We start from the raw sequence: 12,222 nt of genomic DNA, 5'->3' as shown, positions 1-12,222 counted from the left end.
GAACAGCTTTAGTTGCAATGTGAGTTGTGTCCCTGCTCCCTGTCAGTATGCATTAGAGTACTTTTTAATTTCACATTTCCGTGGCCTGTGTCAAAAGAAGATCTGTTATTTCTCCTATGATCTTTTCCTAGCTTTTTTCATATTTTTACCACTATGTACTTATACTGTTTTCCTTGTCAAAACAGCCCAAGAAGGCTGTGATACAGGCTTAGACATTGTGCATAAAACTTCTTTGCAAAAAGCATTTTATAAGACATGAATTTTAATAATTGTTAGAACAGTACATTTTGTTTTTTAACCTGCAGCATAGACTACTTTATATGCAACTCAGGCAGAAAGCTACAAAAGGTAATTTAGCTGTTAACTGGCACAGTCTATATATGCCAGCAAAAATGCATTGTCACTGGAAAACACTATATTTAGTAAGTATGTAGCATAACGAGTTAACAGAGGTCTTTTTTCCCCTTCACAGAAGCTATTTCTGTAGACTCAGTCTGGTGAATGCAAAGTAACACATGCTAAAGACTTCTGCACAAGTACCTCCGTGGTGGTTTTTATTTAGAAAAAAAAAAAAAAGTTTATATAGTAATATTTGAAATCTACTATATGCTCTTGCATTGAAAGCCACACTCAAAAGTTTGTACACCTTCTTTCTCCACTGTCTGCTTTTAACTGGCCACCGTACCCTTGTCTCCAGCATTGTCTTATTTGTGTTTCTCTGACAGCATGAGCCTCACAAAGGTGCCCTTTTTTGTCTTTCCTTACAGTAATAGTGGTCCATCTTCACAGAGTCTCCAGAAATCCATTATAAACTACTATTTTCAACATATTCTGTAACACAGAACCTTTGCTCACAGGACAGACTTCTGGAAAAATAATAATCCTGTATAATACATCTAAATCCCTCCTGATCAGTAGTATACTCCCGAACCATTTCCTTGATTCAGCCAAGTTTCCACTCAGAGGCACAAAATTTGGAGGGGGAAAGTTGAGCCGTCCAGGTGGCACAGACAGTATTTCACATCATTCCAGCAGCTCAGGAGCTCCTGCTTCTCCTTACTGTCTCGAGTTCAGTGGAGGGACACGGACAGAAGCAGAACTGCAGTGTCTGCCAAGCATAGGATCTCCTTACAGCAGACCAGAGCCCCAAATATTTCACACATCACAAGAAAAGGTTCAAATGCAGAGCACCAAGGAAGAAAATGGTGCAGTTAGCACCAAAGCTCACTGTTTTTGTTTATGTTTGCCAGAGCTTTCGACTGTTTATCAGAATGGCAACAGATGGCACAAGGCAAACGCATACACTTTTTCACAGTTTCCTACAAAACGAACAGATGTCTTCATTACATGCTACATGACCGCGTTTAACAAAATGTGACAAGAAGCAGAGGTAGAGAAAAATGGCATATCCCTTTCCTAACCTGAATTGCCTCTTGGCACAGATTTGAGCTGTGCCTGAGCATGGGACTGAATGTACAAGAGGGAACTGAGAGCATTTTTCACCTGTATCTAATCCACCATGCCCAGTAGGCATGGAAAACAAGCAGACTTTGAGGTGATTTCATCTCTAGGGAAACATGGCACCTCTGTGGACCAGCCAAGACAGAGACAGGACAGGTTTTCACCATCTCTTCTTAGGAGTGTTTTCAGGGGGTGACAGTGCTTACCTGGATGAGGAAAGCCCCTCCAGTAGAGCCCATATGATCCTAGACACCTTTTGGCTCTGCTAAAGAGGACGTTGGCCATAGTCCACTGCCACTGGAGCCATGGACTTTGCATCAACCAGGCTCTGCCACAGCCTGAGCAAGAAGATTCAGCAAACCTAAGTGGTCCCAAATGCTGCAGGTTTCTCAAGGGATGCAAGTGAATAGAGCTCCATCAACAAAATAAATCTGTTCTGAAAACAAGGCCCATGTTGGGTTAAATACCGCCTTTCTCTGCTCGCCTGAGAGTGGCTCAGCAATTCAAGGAAACCCATGTCTTGCAACATGAGGCAGGTCAAGAGCATGGAGGCCTGCTCCATACCAAAGATTGGGAGTTTCAAACTTCAGTTTTGTTAATTGCTCCAGAAATCACACAGGCTGACATCATGCCCTTTTGTTTTCAAATCAACTGAAGAAGAAATGGAGAGAAGTATTCAAGTTTGTTGGGTAATGGGCACTTGACATCTGTTCTCTCAGGTGTTTTGTAACTAGCCACTATTCTTAGCACAGAGTGGATCAGAGAAAGCTCAGAGCAAAATCACAACTGATGTGAAAATTTTACAACAGAGCAAAAGACATTCATATATTTTATTTTGTTTCTGCTGGAGGGAACAGAGCTAGCCATTTCAGACAACTCTCCCAGTTAGACCACAGACATAACTTGCTTACCCATCTGCATTTGTGGGCTGTAAGGGCAGGGACAGAAACAGAAAAAGCTGTAGCAAAGCACAGCCTTGGACATATTCCTTCCAGCTGGAAGCTTTGAATTGCTTCAATACAGAACCATACTCCAGCCTCTCAAAGAAAACTTCAGACTCTTTGTCATAACACCAGAATCTGTCTCCGAGCCAGGCTGTCACAACACAGTGGGAAGACAAACCCATGGCAAACAGAACAGCCTTTGCAGGCACTCCTCTTTTGCCCACAATATACACAATTATGAAGGAAGGGAGACTTAATGCTGTCCCTCTTCCCAGAACTTCTCCAAATAGGCCAACACAGGGGAAATGTTCATGTTGTAACATGTTAGATCTGCTAGCTTGGGGTACTGTCAGGCACCAGCTCTGCCAGTGAGGCAAAGTCTCTTTCCAACAGTATCAGCTTCTCCTAGTCCTGCTGGGTAAACCTCAGAACTGGAAGTCTCTCTCCTTACAGACTGTCAGGGCTGTATAGCCTCTATGAGGGGCTTTATACAGTCATGGGTAAAGGCATATAAGAGGTAGGCAGACTCCCTTACTGGGAGGTGTTACCTGCCAGCCCAAGAGACAGAGGCCCAGAATCTTCTCCAGCTGCTACCAGCTCACCTCAAAGGTCTCAAGCTATCTGCAAATCTGATGCATGCTGCTGAGCTGCCACACTGTGTAGCAGGCTTCATAAATTCATAAGCCAACACAAAACAGAGGAAAAGAATCTAGAGTCAAGTATTCTGCTAAAACCAGTGATCAGCTGCCTATTATTTATCAACACCTATTTGCATCAATAAGTTGTCGGTCAGGCTGATTAACATGGCCCAGTGCACTGACGTGATGGCATCCCTAAGCTGCACTGTGCTATCCTTGCTCATTCACAGACGGAGTTGGTATCTGCACAGTCCTGTGTCCTACCACAAAGACGTACCCTAAAGGCTTGTAAGTGCCTTGAGTCCACAGAGCAGCCATCTGCTTATTGCTCCTCATTTCACCCTGTCAGAGGCAAAACTGACGGCAAGTCTCAATGAGGAAACCGTATCCCCTCCAGCCTCACGGGGGGGTTATGCAGTACAGTCCTCTTCTACACACCCATGGCTGGCTCTCCCCTTTCGCAGTAGGGGCTCAGGACAACAGAGACAGTCTTTGCTGCTGGTAGGATTCTCCCACATAAAATGAAATATCTAAAACCCATCTAACATCAGGAATATCAGCCCACATAAATCCTTTGTCTTTCAGATAATTTGTGCTCAGCCTAACAAAACTCAGTCCTTAGCTGATGAGGAAGATGCCAACCAGATTTCTAGTTCAAATTTCCAGGGATTGATCCTACACTGATGGCAGGCCATAGGAGATTTCCCAAAGATTTCAGCAGACAGAATCAGGCCCTCTGGTAGCACCAAAAGCAGCAGCAAGAACAGAATGACTCTGCAGGATGCCTACTGTGCCCTGGGGAGAGAAGAAATGTCAGGATGCAGCAAAGAAATTTCCTCAAGCAGCAAGGAAGAAAACATTTGTTGTGTTTTTAGGGAGGAGCACTCTCACCATTCTTTCAACCATTATAAGACTTCAATGACAGGCTTCTCTTATTGTCTTAGCAGCTTGCAGGATTTTCTCCTCCCTTCCCCTCATCTTCACCTCCCATACTGGCTTTGAAGATTTCATCTGCAGCTGCTCACAGCAGCATTGTCCATCTGGAAAACAGTGCCTGCTAAACCCAGTTTCTCATGGAGCTACTGTTCTCAGCAAACTGCTTCTCACAAGCCTTATGTTCCTCACCAGTTCTCTAGACCTCTTCCTAGTGGCAACTGGCAGCCCCTCCAGCGATAAGAGATCACATAGAGCCTCATTAGCAGTGCGAGGCGCTCCACAGCAGGGCTCTTTGAATCAGCTGCTGTGACATCCTTAGTATTTATGTCCTGAAAGAAAGTCTAAAAATACAGGCGGTGGTGACACAGAACACTTCATGCATGTGACTCTAAAATCCATGGCAATACTCTCACCTACTGCACAAAAAGGCAGAAATCTAAATCTATCATAAGGTCAAATGCATTTGTATGTGTTTGTGAGCACATTTAATCCAACCTTCAAAACTGTTGTTAGTGCACACACCGCTGCTTAGGTTGTTCAATTATTTCCACAACATTCAAAACTTAAAAACTAAGTATAAGACAGACATCAGGTGTCTAAATAAGCAGCTAATTTCTGCATGTGTCTAAAACTGTGATCTGGGTGTCCTTTCCATCCAGCCCAGAAGTCATTGTGCACCTCCTTATCATAGCTAAAAGTTTTGTTCGAGCCTCTTTCCTCATGTCAGCTTCTTCACAGAGGGCCAAAGGTGAATACAGTCATTGCAATTCACATGCTTTTCAAGTAAAAGCCTACTGATTTAAATATTCACTCTAGAAGAGGGCATCTAGGTTTGAGATTCTCTACAGCCTGACAGTACATGTTCAGTTCCCCACTTTACTCTAAACGAGTTTCCTTTTCACTAGGTTAGAGTCTCATCCTGGTGAAGACATCTGCATCTTACCTATCTTGCCAGAACTCACAAGAATAATAACTAGGACCAACCTACAGCCAGCCAGCACAAAGAGCTGTGAAAAAGAGGCCCTGACATCCCTGACATCAATCATACCATCTACAAAGAGACTGTCTGGTGCTCAGATTATACCTCTGCATTACTAGAAACTGGTTTTGTTGTTGGTTTAAATTATCTGTACAACTCCATGCACTCTAATGGCTCCATTGATGAAAAGAAATGTAATCTGGCCTTTGCTTCACCTGCTGGTAACAGCATTTTCCCCAATATACAGGAGGGTAAGGGTCTTTGACCTTGACATCTCATTGGTAGAAAAATTGGAAGGCAAAATAGTTTGAATTATTTGGACTTATAACACGGCATTGGCAGGGAGACCACCGCAAGTATCCTCATGCAAAGCTTCTCCTCCAGAAAGCCCATCTTAAACTCCAGTTCTGCTTCTCCCCAAAATGCTGTGTCCTATGAATTGTCATTAGCCTTAGAGTATGAGAAGAGAGCATTCAGGATTTGCTACAGCTTTTGCTCAAAGATCACGGCATAATGAAGAGAGAGACCAAATCAGACAGCAAATCTTCCATAGACTGAGCATTTGCTTACACACCAGAAAAGGAACTCATAAGACTATGTTTAACACCATCTGGGGATCCTTCCATACAATATTACTATCAATAATAACAGAAGCCTAGCTACAGATTGTTGTGCTCTTTGACAGCTAAATATATCAGACCTAATTAGATAACACAGGCCAAAAAGCAAATATCTGCAAGCACAAGGGAATGCTACCACAAGGGCCAGGAGGATGAAAAAAAAAACCAAAACCCAAAACCCTGCAGATTAAGTGTAGGGATGAACCTGGACTGAAATCACCAGTCTTAGCACCATAACTGAAATTTAGGAAAGGTCAGCTCTAAATAAGGAGCCTGGTTTGCACTGCACAGCTGGGGTCTCTGTGTGACTCAAACCAGAGCACAGACTCCAAACACTCATCAGAGCTAGAAAGAATGCACTGGGGAATTTACCTCAGCTGGTATATATCAGCCTAGCTCCATTGACTTCAATTAGCATGATGTTAAATCTTCAGTGTTGACTTCAATGGGATTAAAGTGATTTACATCAACTGAGGAGCTAACATTTCACTTTTAGGCAGACAACTCTGTAGCATCTTCATTAGTGGAAATTCTATGTAAAGAAAAGAGAAGGAGATATACCCCGCTCTTACGGCTCCAGCTACCTGCTGCAATGGGTATATATTGTAAATGCAAGAGATAGACTGGCAACCAACCGTAATTAGCTCCATTTTGCTGCACTTCAGTCTGTGGTTACTATTACCCTTTCTTTGCTATAAACATCCAGCTAAGAATTGCTGGAGCCACTCCTTCCACTTCCTGCCTCTCCCCCTTATTTAACAGCTCTAAACGCAGGGTTTCGTACAGGCACAAGGTTGTTGCCCTTTCCTGCGCATGCACAGCTGGCAACTAGTGCTAGCAGCCGGCCTTCCCACCCCTCTTCCCGTCTCTTCTCCCTAAATCTGTAGACATAAGAATAACTATCATTTCACTGGCTATTACACATGTATCCCAAGTTTGAATACTCCAAGATACTTAAATTCAGTAAACTGTGAAACATGCAACAAGACGCTGCGGTCCTCCCACAGGTTGCATTGCCAGATGTTGTTGGCAAACAACATGCCGGTTACTTCCAGATTCTAGCTGAGCCACTGCTTGTTAAACACTGAAAATAGTACCTGAAACGCCCAACCATGGCCTTCTGAGGAATCTGCGGAAGGCATCCGTAACTCCTGCTCCTAGGTACCCAATCTGAGTGCCTGGCTTAGGCTGCTTTACAGTCAGTGGAGACTTCAGAGATGATTTAAGAGCTAAACTAGGAGTTTACTTCTCCCCATAGAATATATAACCTGTCTAGGCTCATAAACTAGGTGCCTTTATTAGAAGCCTAAAGATGGTGTGAATATTCTCAAAACACCTATATGTTCCATTTCCCCCTGAACCCTTTTATCATCTGACAACATGAATCAGACAAAGAGAGGAAGTTTGCCTGGTCCAGGGCTCTCTTAAAATGTTAAGGGCTTGAGATTTATACAGCTGTTCAGCATCAGGTCCTGCTGCCCAGTACCAAAGCTCTGTTTTGGATGGAATTCTGCACATGGCTGACTTCACATTTCCTAGTCAAATTGCAAAGATTTTAGACTGATCTGAAATGAAGGGGGTTGAATGTCTCAGTAAAATAGGTTATTTAAAATGTTTCTTTCAGCCTGAAACAAAGCATTTCTTGCCGATGTTGTTTTAAATGTAAGCTTTGCTACAATTTACCACAAGATATCACTGTGAATCACAACTTTCAAAGGTTTAACTTAAAAATGAAGCATTTTACCTTTAAAAGAGTTGTCTTCTGATTCCTTTTTATTCTGGAAGAGACCAAATCCAGTGCTGACTGACAAATACTTCTAGTTTCCTTGAAATTTCACTTTTCAGTAAATAAGTGGGATGTTTAACTGAAGAACATCCCGTTCTAGTTTGGGTGTCAGTGAAAAGCATACACATACCTTGTCCCAAAACATCATTCTTAAGCTGTGGACAAAACGTGGCAGATTTCTTACTGCCTCCTGGCCCTCTAAGGGCTACTTTGAAGAACAAAGTTCCTCTAGGGCACAGACAGATGCTCTTCAAAAGAAGGGTTGGTTTAACACAGAGAATGCTAAAAATCCCATTCCATCACCATTTCATTGCCTTTTTATATTCTTGACTGAACTAGGTACAGGACAGAGGCACGTGAAAGCTGTAGAATAAAAATACCTATTTTATTGGGATTGGCTGTGGCTTGGCTACAGGAAAGGTACAATAACTTCTCTTTGCACACACAGTTTACATGCTAGGAAGCCTCAGATTCTCCTGTTTCCTTGTTTCCTCTTCTATCTTCTTACCCTCGAGGGCCTAAGACCCAGCCACTCTTTCTTGGCAAATAACAAGAATTATTCTCTCCTCATTCTCTCCATGGATACAAAGCTCTCCTTTTTGGTAAAAAAAGCAATATTGTCAACTTAATGGAATGTGAAGGATGGATTAAAATTGACTGTGGAAGGAAATAAAAGTGCACACTAAGTTTTGAAAAGCATACCTCTTTAGGAAAAGATTCATATTCCTTGGATGAAGATTACTTGTCATCTCACAACACTGGTATTAAGACTCTCACTCCCTAATCTTTGGTCATCATCTCCTATAGAGTTATTAAGCCCAAGAATATGCCTTTTTATGTCAAGGATAACTTTTGTCCAGAGTGTTTCCTAAGTAGTTTATGGATGGATTAATTTACTATTTCTAGGAAAATGTCACTGAAATCTCATAGATGCACTGCCCACTTCAGTTGTTATTGTTTCATCGTTACTGTATGTTATGGATTTCCTCTGAAAGCTTCCAGTTGTCAGGACTTTTCCTTCCCCTGCCCTCCTCCCACAGACCTCCCAGATTTTTCCCCTGGTGTTGCATCCTGCCACTTCCCAGGCATGGTTTGCACAACACATTTTCAACTCTGCCATGTTTCTAAGCCTCAAACTAAAGGAAAGCAAAGTTCAGTTTTAACGATACAACTGAATTCAGCTTTTCTGAAGGTGTTTAAGTTAAACTGAAGTGGGACACTTTGGCCTTCCAAATCAGCAGTCAACTGCAAATGACATCAAGAACTAACATTCAGCAGCTGCCTCAGAAAAAAAAGAATATGGAATTATTGATAAATTTGTCAGTGACTGGGGAGAGAGGAGGCATCGATGATGGTCAGATCATTCTCAACTTGTTAAAAATTCCATCATAGGAGAGGAGGGAGAAAGTTCTGGGTAGCTGCTCTGAAGAGAGATACTGACCTACCAGAACAGCTCAAAAATCATACAAATTTTATAAAGTGACACCCTTCCAGTTCCTCTTACTTGTCTTTTGAGTAGCTGAATACTAATCACATTTCCAGGTTTTAAGAGAGAGAAATCAGACCCTCAGGTGGCCATGTGATTCCAGGAAGTTGGAATTCAAGAAAAAAATACTCGATATTGTGACAAATCATGAGGGTACTGACTCACTGAAAGTGCAGCCACCCACAACTCTGAAAGAGCTGCACTCTTAACAACAACGAAGTAAAGAAAATTGTTACATTCTCCATATTATCTAACCTAAAAAGGAGTGGAGGAAGCCCCAGAGCTTGACTTCTCCCCTTAAAAATGCCCAGATTATACTGACTACTTCTTTAAAGTCTCTTTTTCTCAGTCCTATATCTCCCCTCTTTTAACTCCTCCTTTCTTAATGTCTTTATTTTTTCCCCTTTCTCAGTGGTCTCTCTCCAAATTCAAACATGCTGCTTTCCCTGCATGCACCCTCTTTGCTCCTGCTGCCCTCTGTCCCAGCCCGGGGAGCCACCAGTGGCTCCCACCGTCATCATCAGACCTTTCCAACAACTGTGGCAGAGCACATGGCTGTACCCTTACCCTCCCTCTCCCTGTAATAAACCTTAAATCCCTCCTGTGTTTACTTTGTCAGAGAAAGAAAGGATCATCATGATTAAGTAGATTATTTTATCAGCTTCATTTTTGCCACCCTATGGACACTTTTACCTTTACATGACAGGCCTGTAATGACACAAGAAATATACAAACTCTGTTTTCAAGCTTACGTATTGAACATTTATGTAGGAGCTGGAGAGTGGCAATCCAATGAGTTGTATAAAAGCAATAACAAGATTTTGTATTCATCTCAGATCCTCTCCCTTCCAAGTCAAATGTTTTAAAATTCTTAGTCATAATAATTTTTTTAAAGTGTCCATTCAAACAATCTTTTCCCTTTCTTTAATCTTTGCTTCTGTGTTTCCTATTCAACATTTTTAATGGCCATTTTTCTAATACTGCATTCACCTCAAGTGACATTAAGCTGATGTAATACAACCATTTTAATCAGTAACAATCAATTTTATTACTATGAAAACCTTAGGGACAGAACATTAAATACATACCATGTAATTAGTTTTGATAAAACAAGCCTTCATCTTAGCAAATCAAATATAATGAAAAGGAAATTTAACAGCTATAAAAATCTATGGCATAAAGTAGGTGTGAATATGCATGCTGTACGTGCAACAGTATATAATCATGTTTCATTTCATCCACACACATAACCCATGCAAGGGCAAAGATGAGTTCTGGAAAATCTTTGGAAATGTAAGAATTCCCAAAATGTTCTTTTACTGAGAATAATCTACTTTGTATGCTTACTTTATAAGCTACATTAGTAGCTGCATCTTAGAAGAGAATTCAGCTTGTGAGGAGTCTGCAAAATCACTTAATGAACGCACTTATAGATGCAATGAAACCAAGATGAAAAACAGTACTGAAGAAAGCAGAGTAAATATCCACTACCTAGCTAGTGATAAAAATAGAGTTTCTATCTCTATATTTATTCACAGTGTAATTAATATCTGACATGATTCTGCATCCTCTATGCCACCAAGGCTGGAAGTGTTTACAAACAACCATTAGTACTGTGCCAGAAGAGCAGGCTGGGCACATAATAGCCACCCCCATAGGCACAGACCAATATTTCTCCAGCAACCAGGAATTCCCACTGAGGTCACCAGCAGCATGCAGGCACTTCATTCTGTTTCTTGCAAAGACCATGTCCTCAAGCAGATCATGATATTCCTCGAGCAGGAACACTTAACAGGAGGAGATTTGATGTCAAACTTTTCTTTTTCATTTGCCAGAGGTTGTTTTGTTTGAAATTATTTTGAAAATATAAATAATGTTTCCACACTTAGTAATCATCCACTGGGGGCATATTTAAGTTGCAATTCATCAGCACGGAGGTTTGCCACAGAGGGCATAACAACAAGCTACAAAAACAGTCTCTGAGACACCATATTCCCAGCCAGTAATCAGCAGTCTCCTGCTCCAGCCTTCTCTCCTTGAGTTCTTGGCCAGGTGACCTCCTGGTCCTGGGGGAATTCTCAGTTCATTTTTCAGATAACCATTAAGATTACTTTGTACTATTCCACCCCAGGGGAACCAAGGAGCTGCACCGAAATCCAGAACAATTGACAATATTTTTCTCTCAACAGAAAATGGGATTTTCTACTAAGCTTAAAAATCTCTTCAAAGAAAATAGATTACTTCAGAAAGGCTTCTGATTTTAAATCAGCTTTCCCAGAGCAGATTTTGAGTCGACATTTTCGTGGGGCTCTCCTCAAAAACAACAAAGCTTCAAAAACAAAAAAGGTCCTCACAATTTCCCTTCTCACAAAGTTCTTCACTAAATAATGTTGATAAAAGTTGGAAATATTCATTACTGTCCTCTAATTTTGCAACAAGAGAACAAAACATTTTCTGACTAGTTCTACTCAAGCATTTTCAGGCCATCACAAGGTCCTGCTTTGTCTCACTCTTCCCCACATAAACCAGGGACCACATCACAGCCAAGAGGCTGCAGTTACATCTGATGGAGCCCTTCACATTTTGTCAAAAATACCTCTGAATCAACAACCCCTCACAGAAACAAAGGAACCTGATGCTGTGGAAACCCCATGGCCCCAGAACTGGGGAAATCCACCCGAACCTGGGGGGGCTGCAGCCAACGTGCAGTTCCAGGTTTGGGAATGACTCATGAGCTTGGTTGTGTCAGGGTTAAGGACATGGGGTTTCTTGAGGCCTCAGCTCTGGGGTGTAGCATCAAGCACATCATTCAAGGGCGGAAAAGCCTTGATCTCCAAGTGGTGGCCATGGGATGGTACTTGGGGCCTTTGGAGTCAGAGGTTTCAAACGGTCTCGCCAGCTGCTGGCCCAGCCCTGGGCTAGATCCCTCGTGCAAGTTGCCCCAAAGCTGGTGGTCCTGGGACACCAGAGCCAGCAGCTGTGGACCAGACCAGCAGCCCAAGTGGACTGGGTCTCTGACGGAGATCTGGGACTGTGAAAGCCAGAGCGGCACTGGCTGCAGCCCAGCCACAAATCCTGAGACACGAGCAGCTGCTACCAGCAGCAGAACTGACAAGATCATCAATTTCTCTGAGAAGCTGCGGCATCTGGGGAGCATATTTCATTTCGGAAACATTGTGTATTGATGTGTCTGAAACAGACTTTTCTTAGGTTTTCTGGTTCTCATGAAATAAAGAGGAAGGCTTGTTTTGGACTAAGAGAAAATAGAAAGAAGGAAAAAACCAACAGAGTTTTCTGCCACCTGGAAACCCTGGGGGTTTCGCTGTCTCTATTTGCAATAGTCTGCAAATTTTTTTTGCAAATTATTTGCAA

General features: G+C 42.2%; 1 long non-coding RNA gene across 1 annotated transcript in view; it reads right to left on the bottom strand.

Moving 5' to 3' along the window:
- Nucleotides 1-567: 567 nt before the first annotated feature.
- LOC308067147 overlaps nucleotides 568-12,222 on the bottom strand; it is a 65,469-nt gene continuing 53,814 nt past the window's right edge. Inside the window, exon 2 of the long non-coding RNA XR_013929462.1 lies at nucleotides 568-12,192. This is a non-coding gene — a long non-coding RNA (uncharacterized lncRNA). The remainder of the gene's footprint in view (nucleotides 12,193-12,222) is intronic.

This window comes from Falco punctatus, assembly GCF_963210335.1.
Source record: "Falco punctatus genome assembly, chromosome: 7".
NCBI classification, from domain to species: Eukaryota; Metazoa; Chordata; class Aves; order Falconiformes; family Falconidae; genus Falco; species Falco punctatus.
The sequence above is the reverse complement of the archived record's forward strand: the minus strand, read 5'-3'. Positions and strand labels throughout refer to the sequence as shown.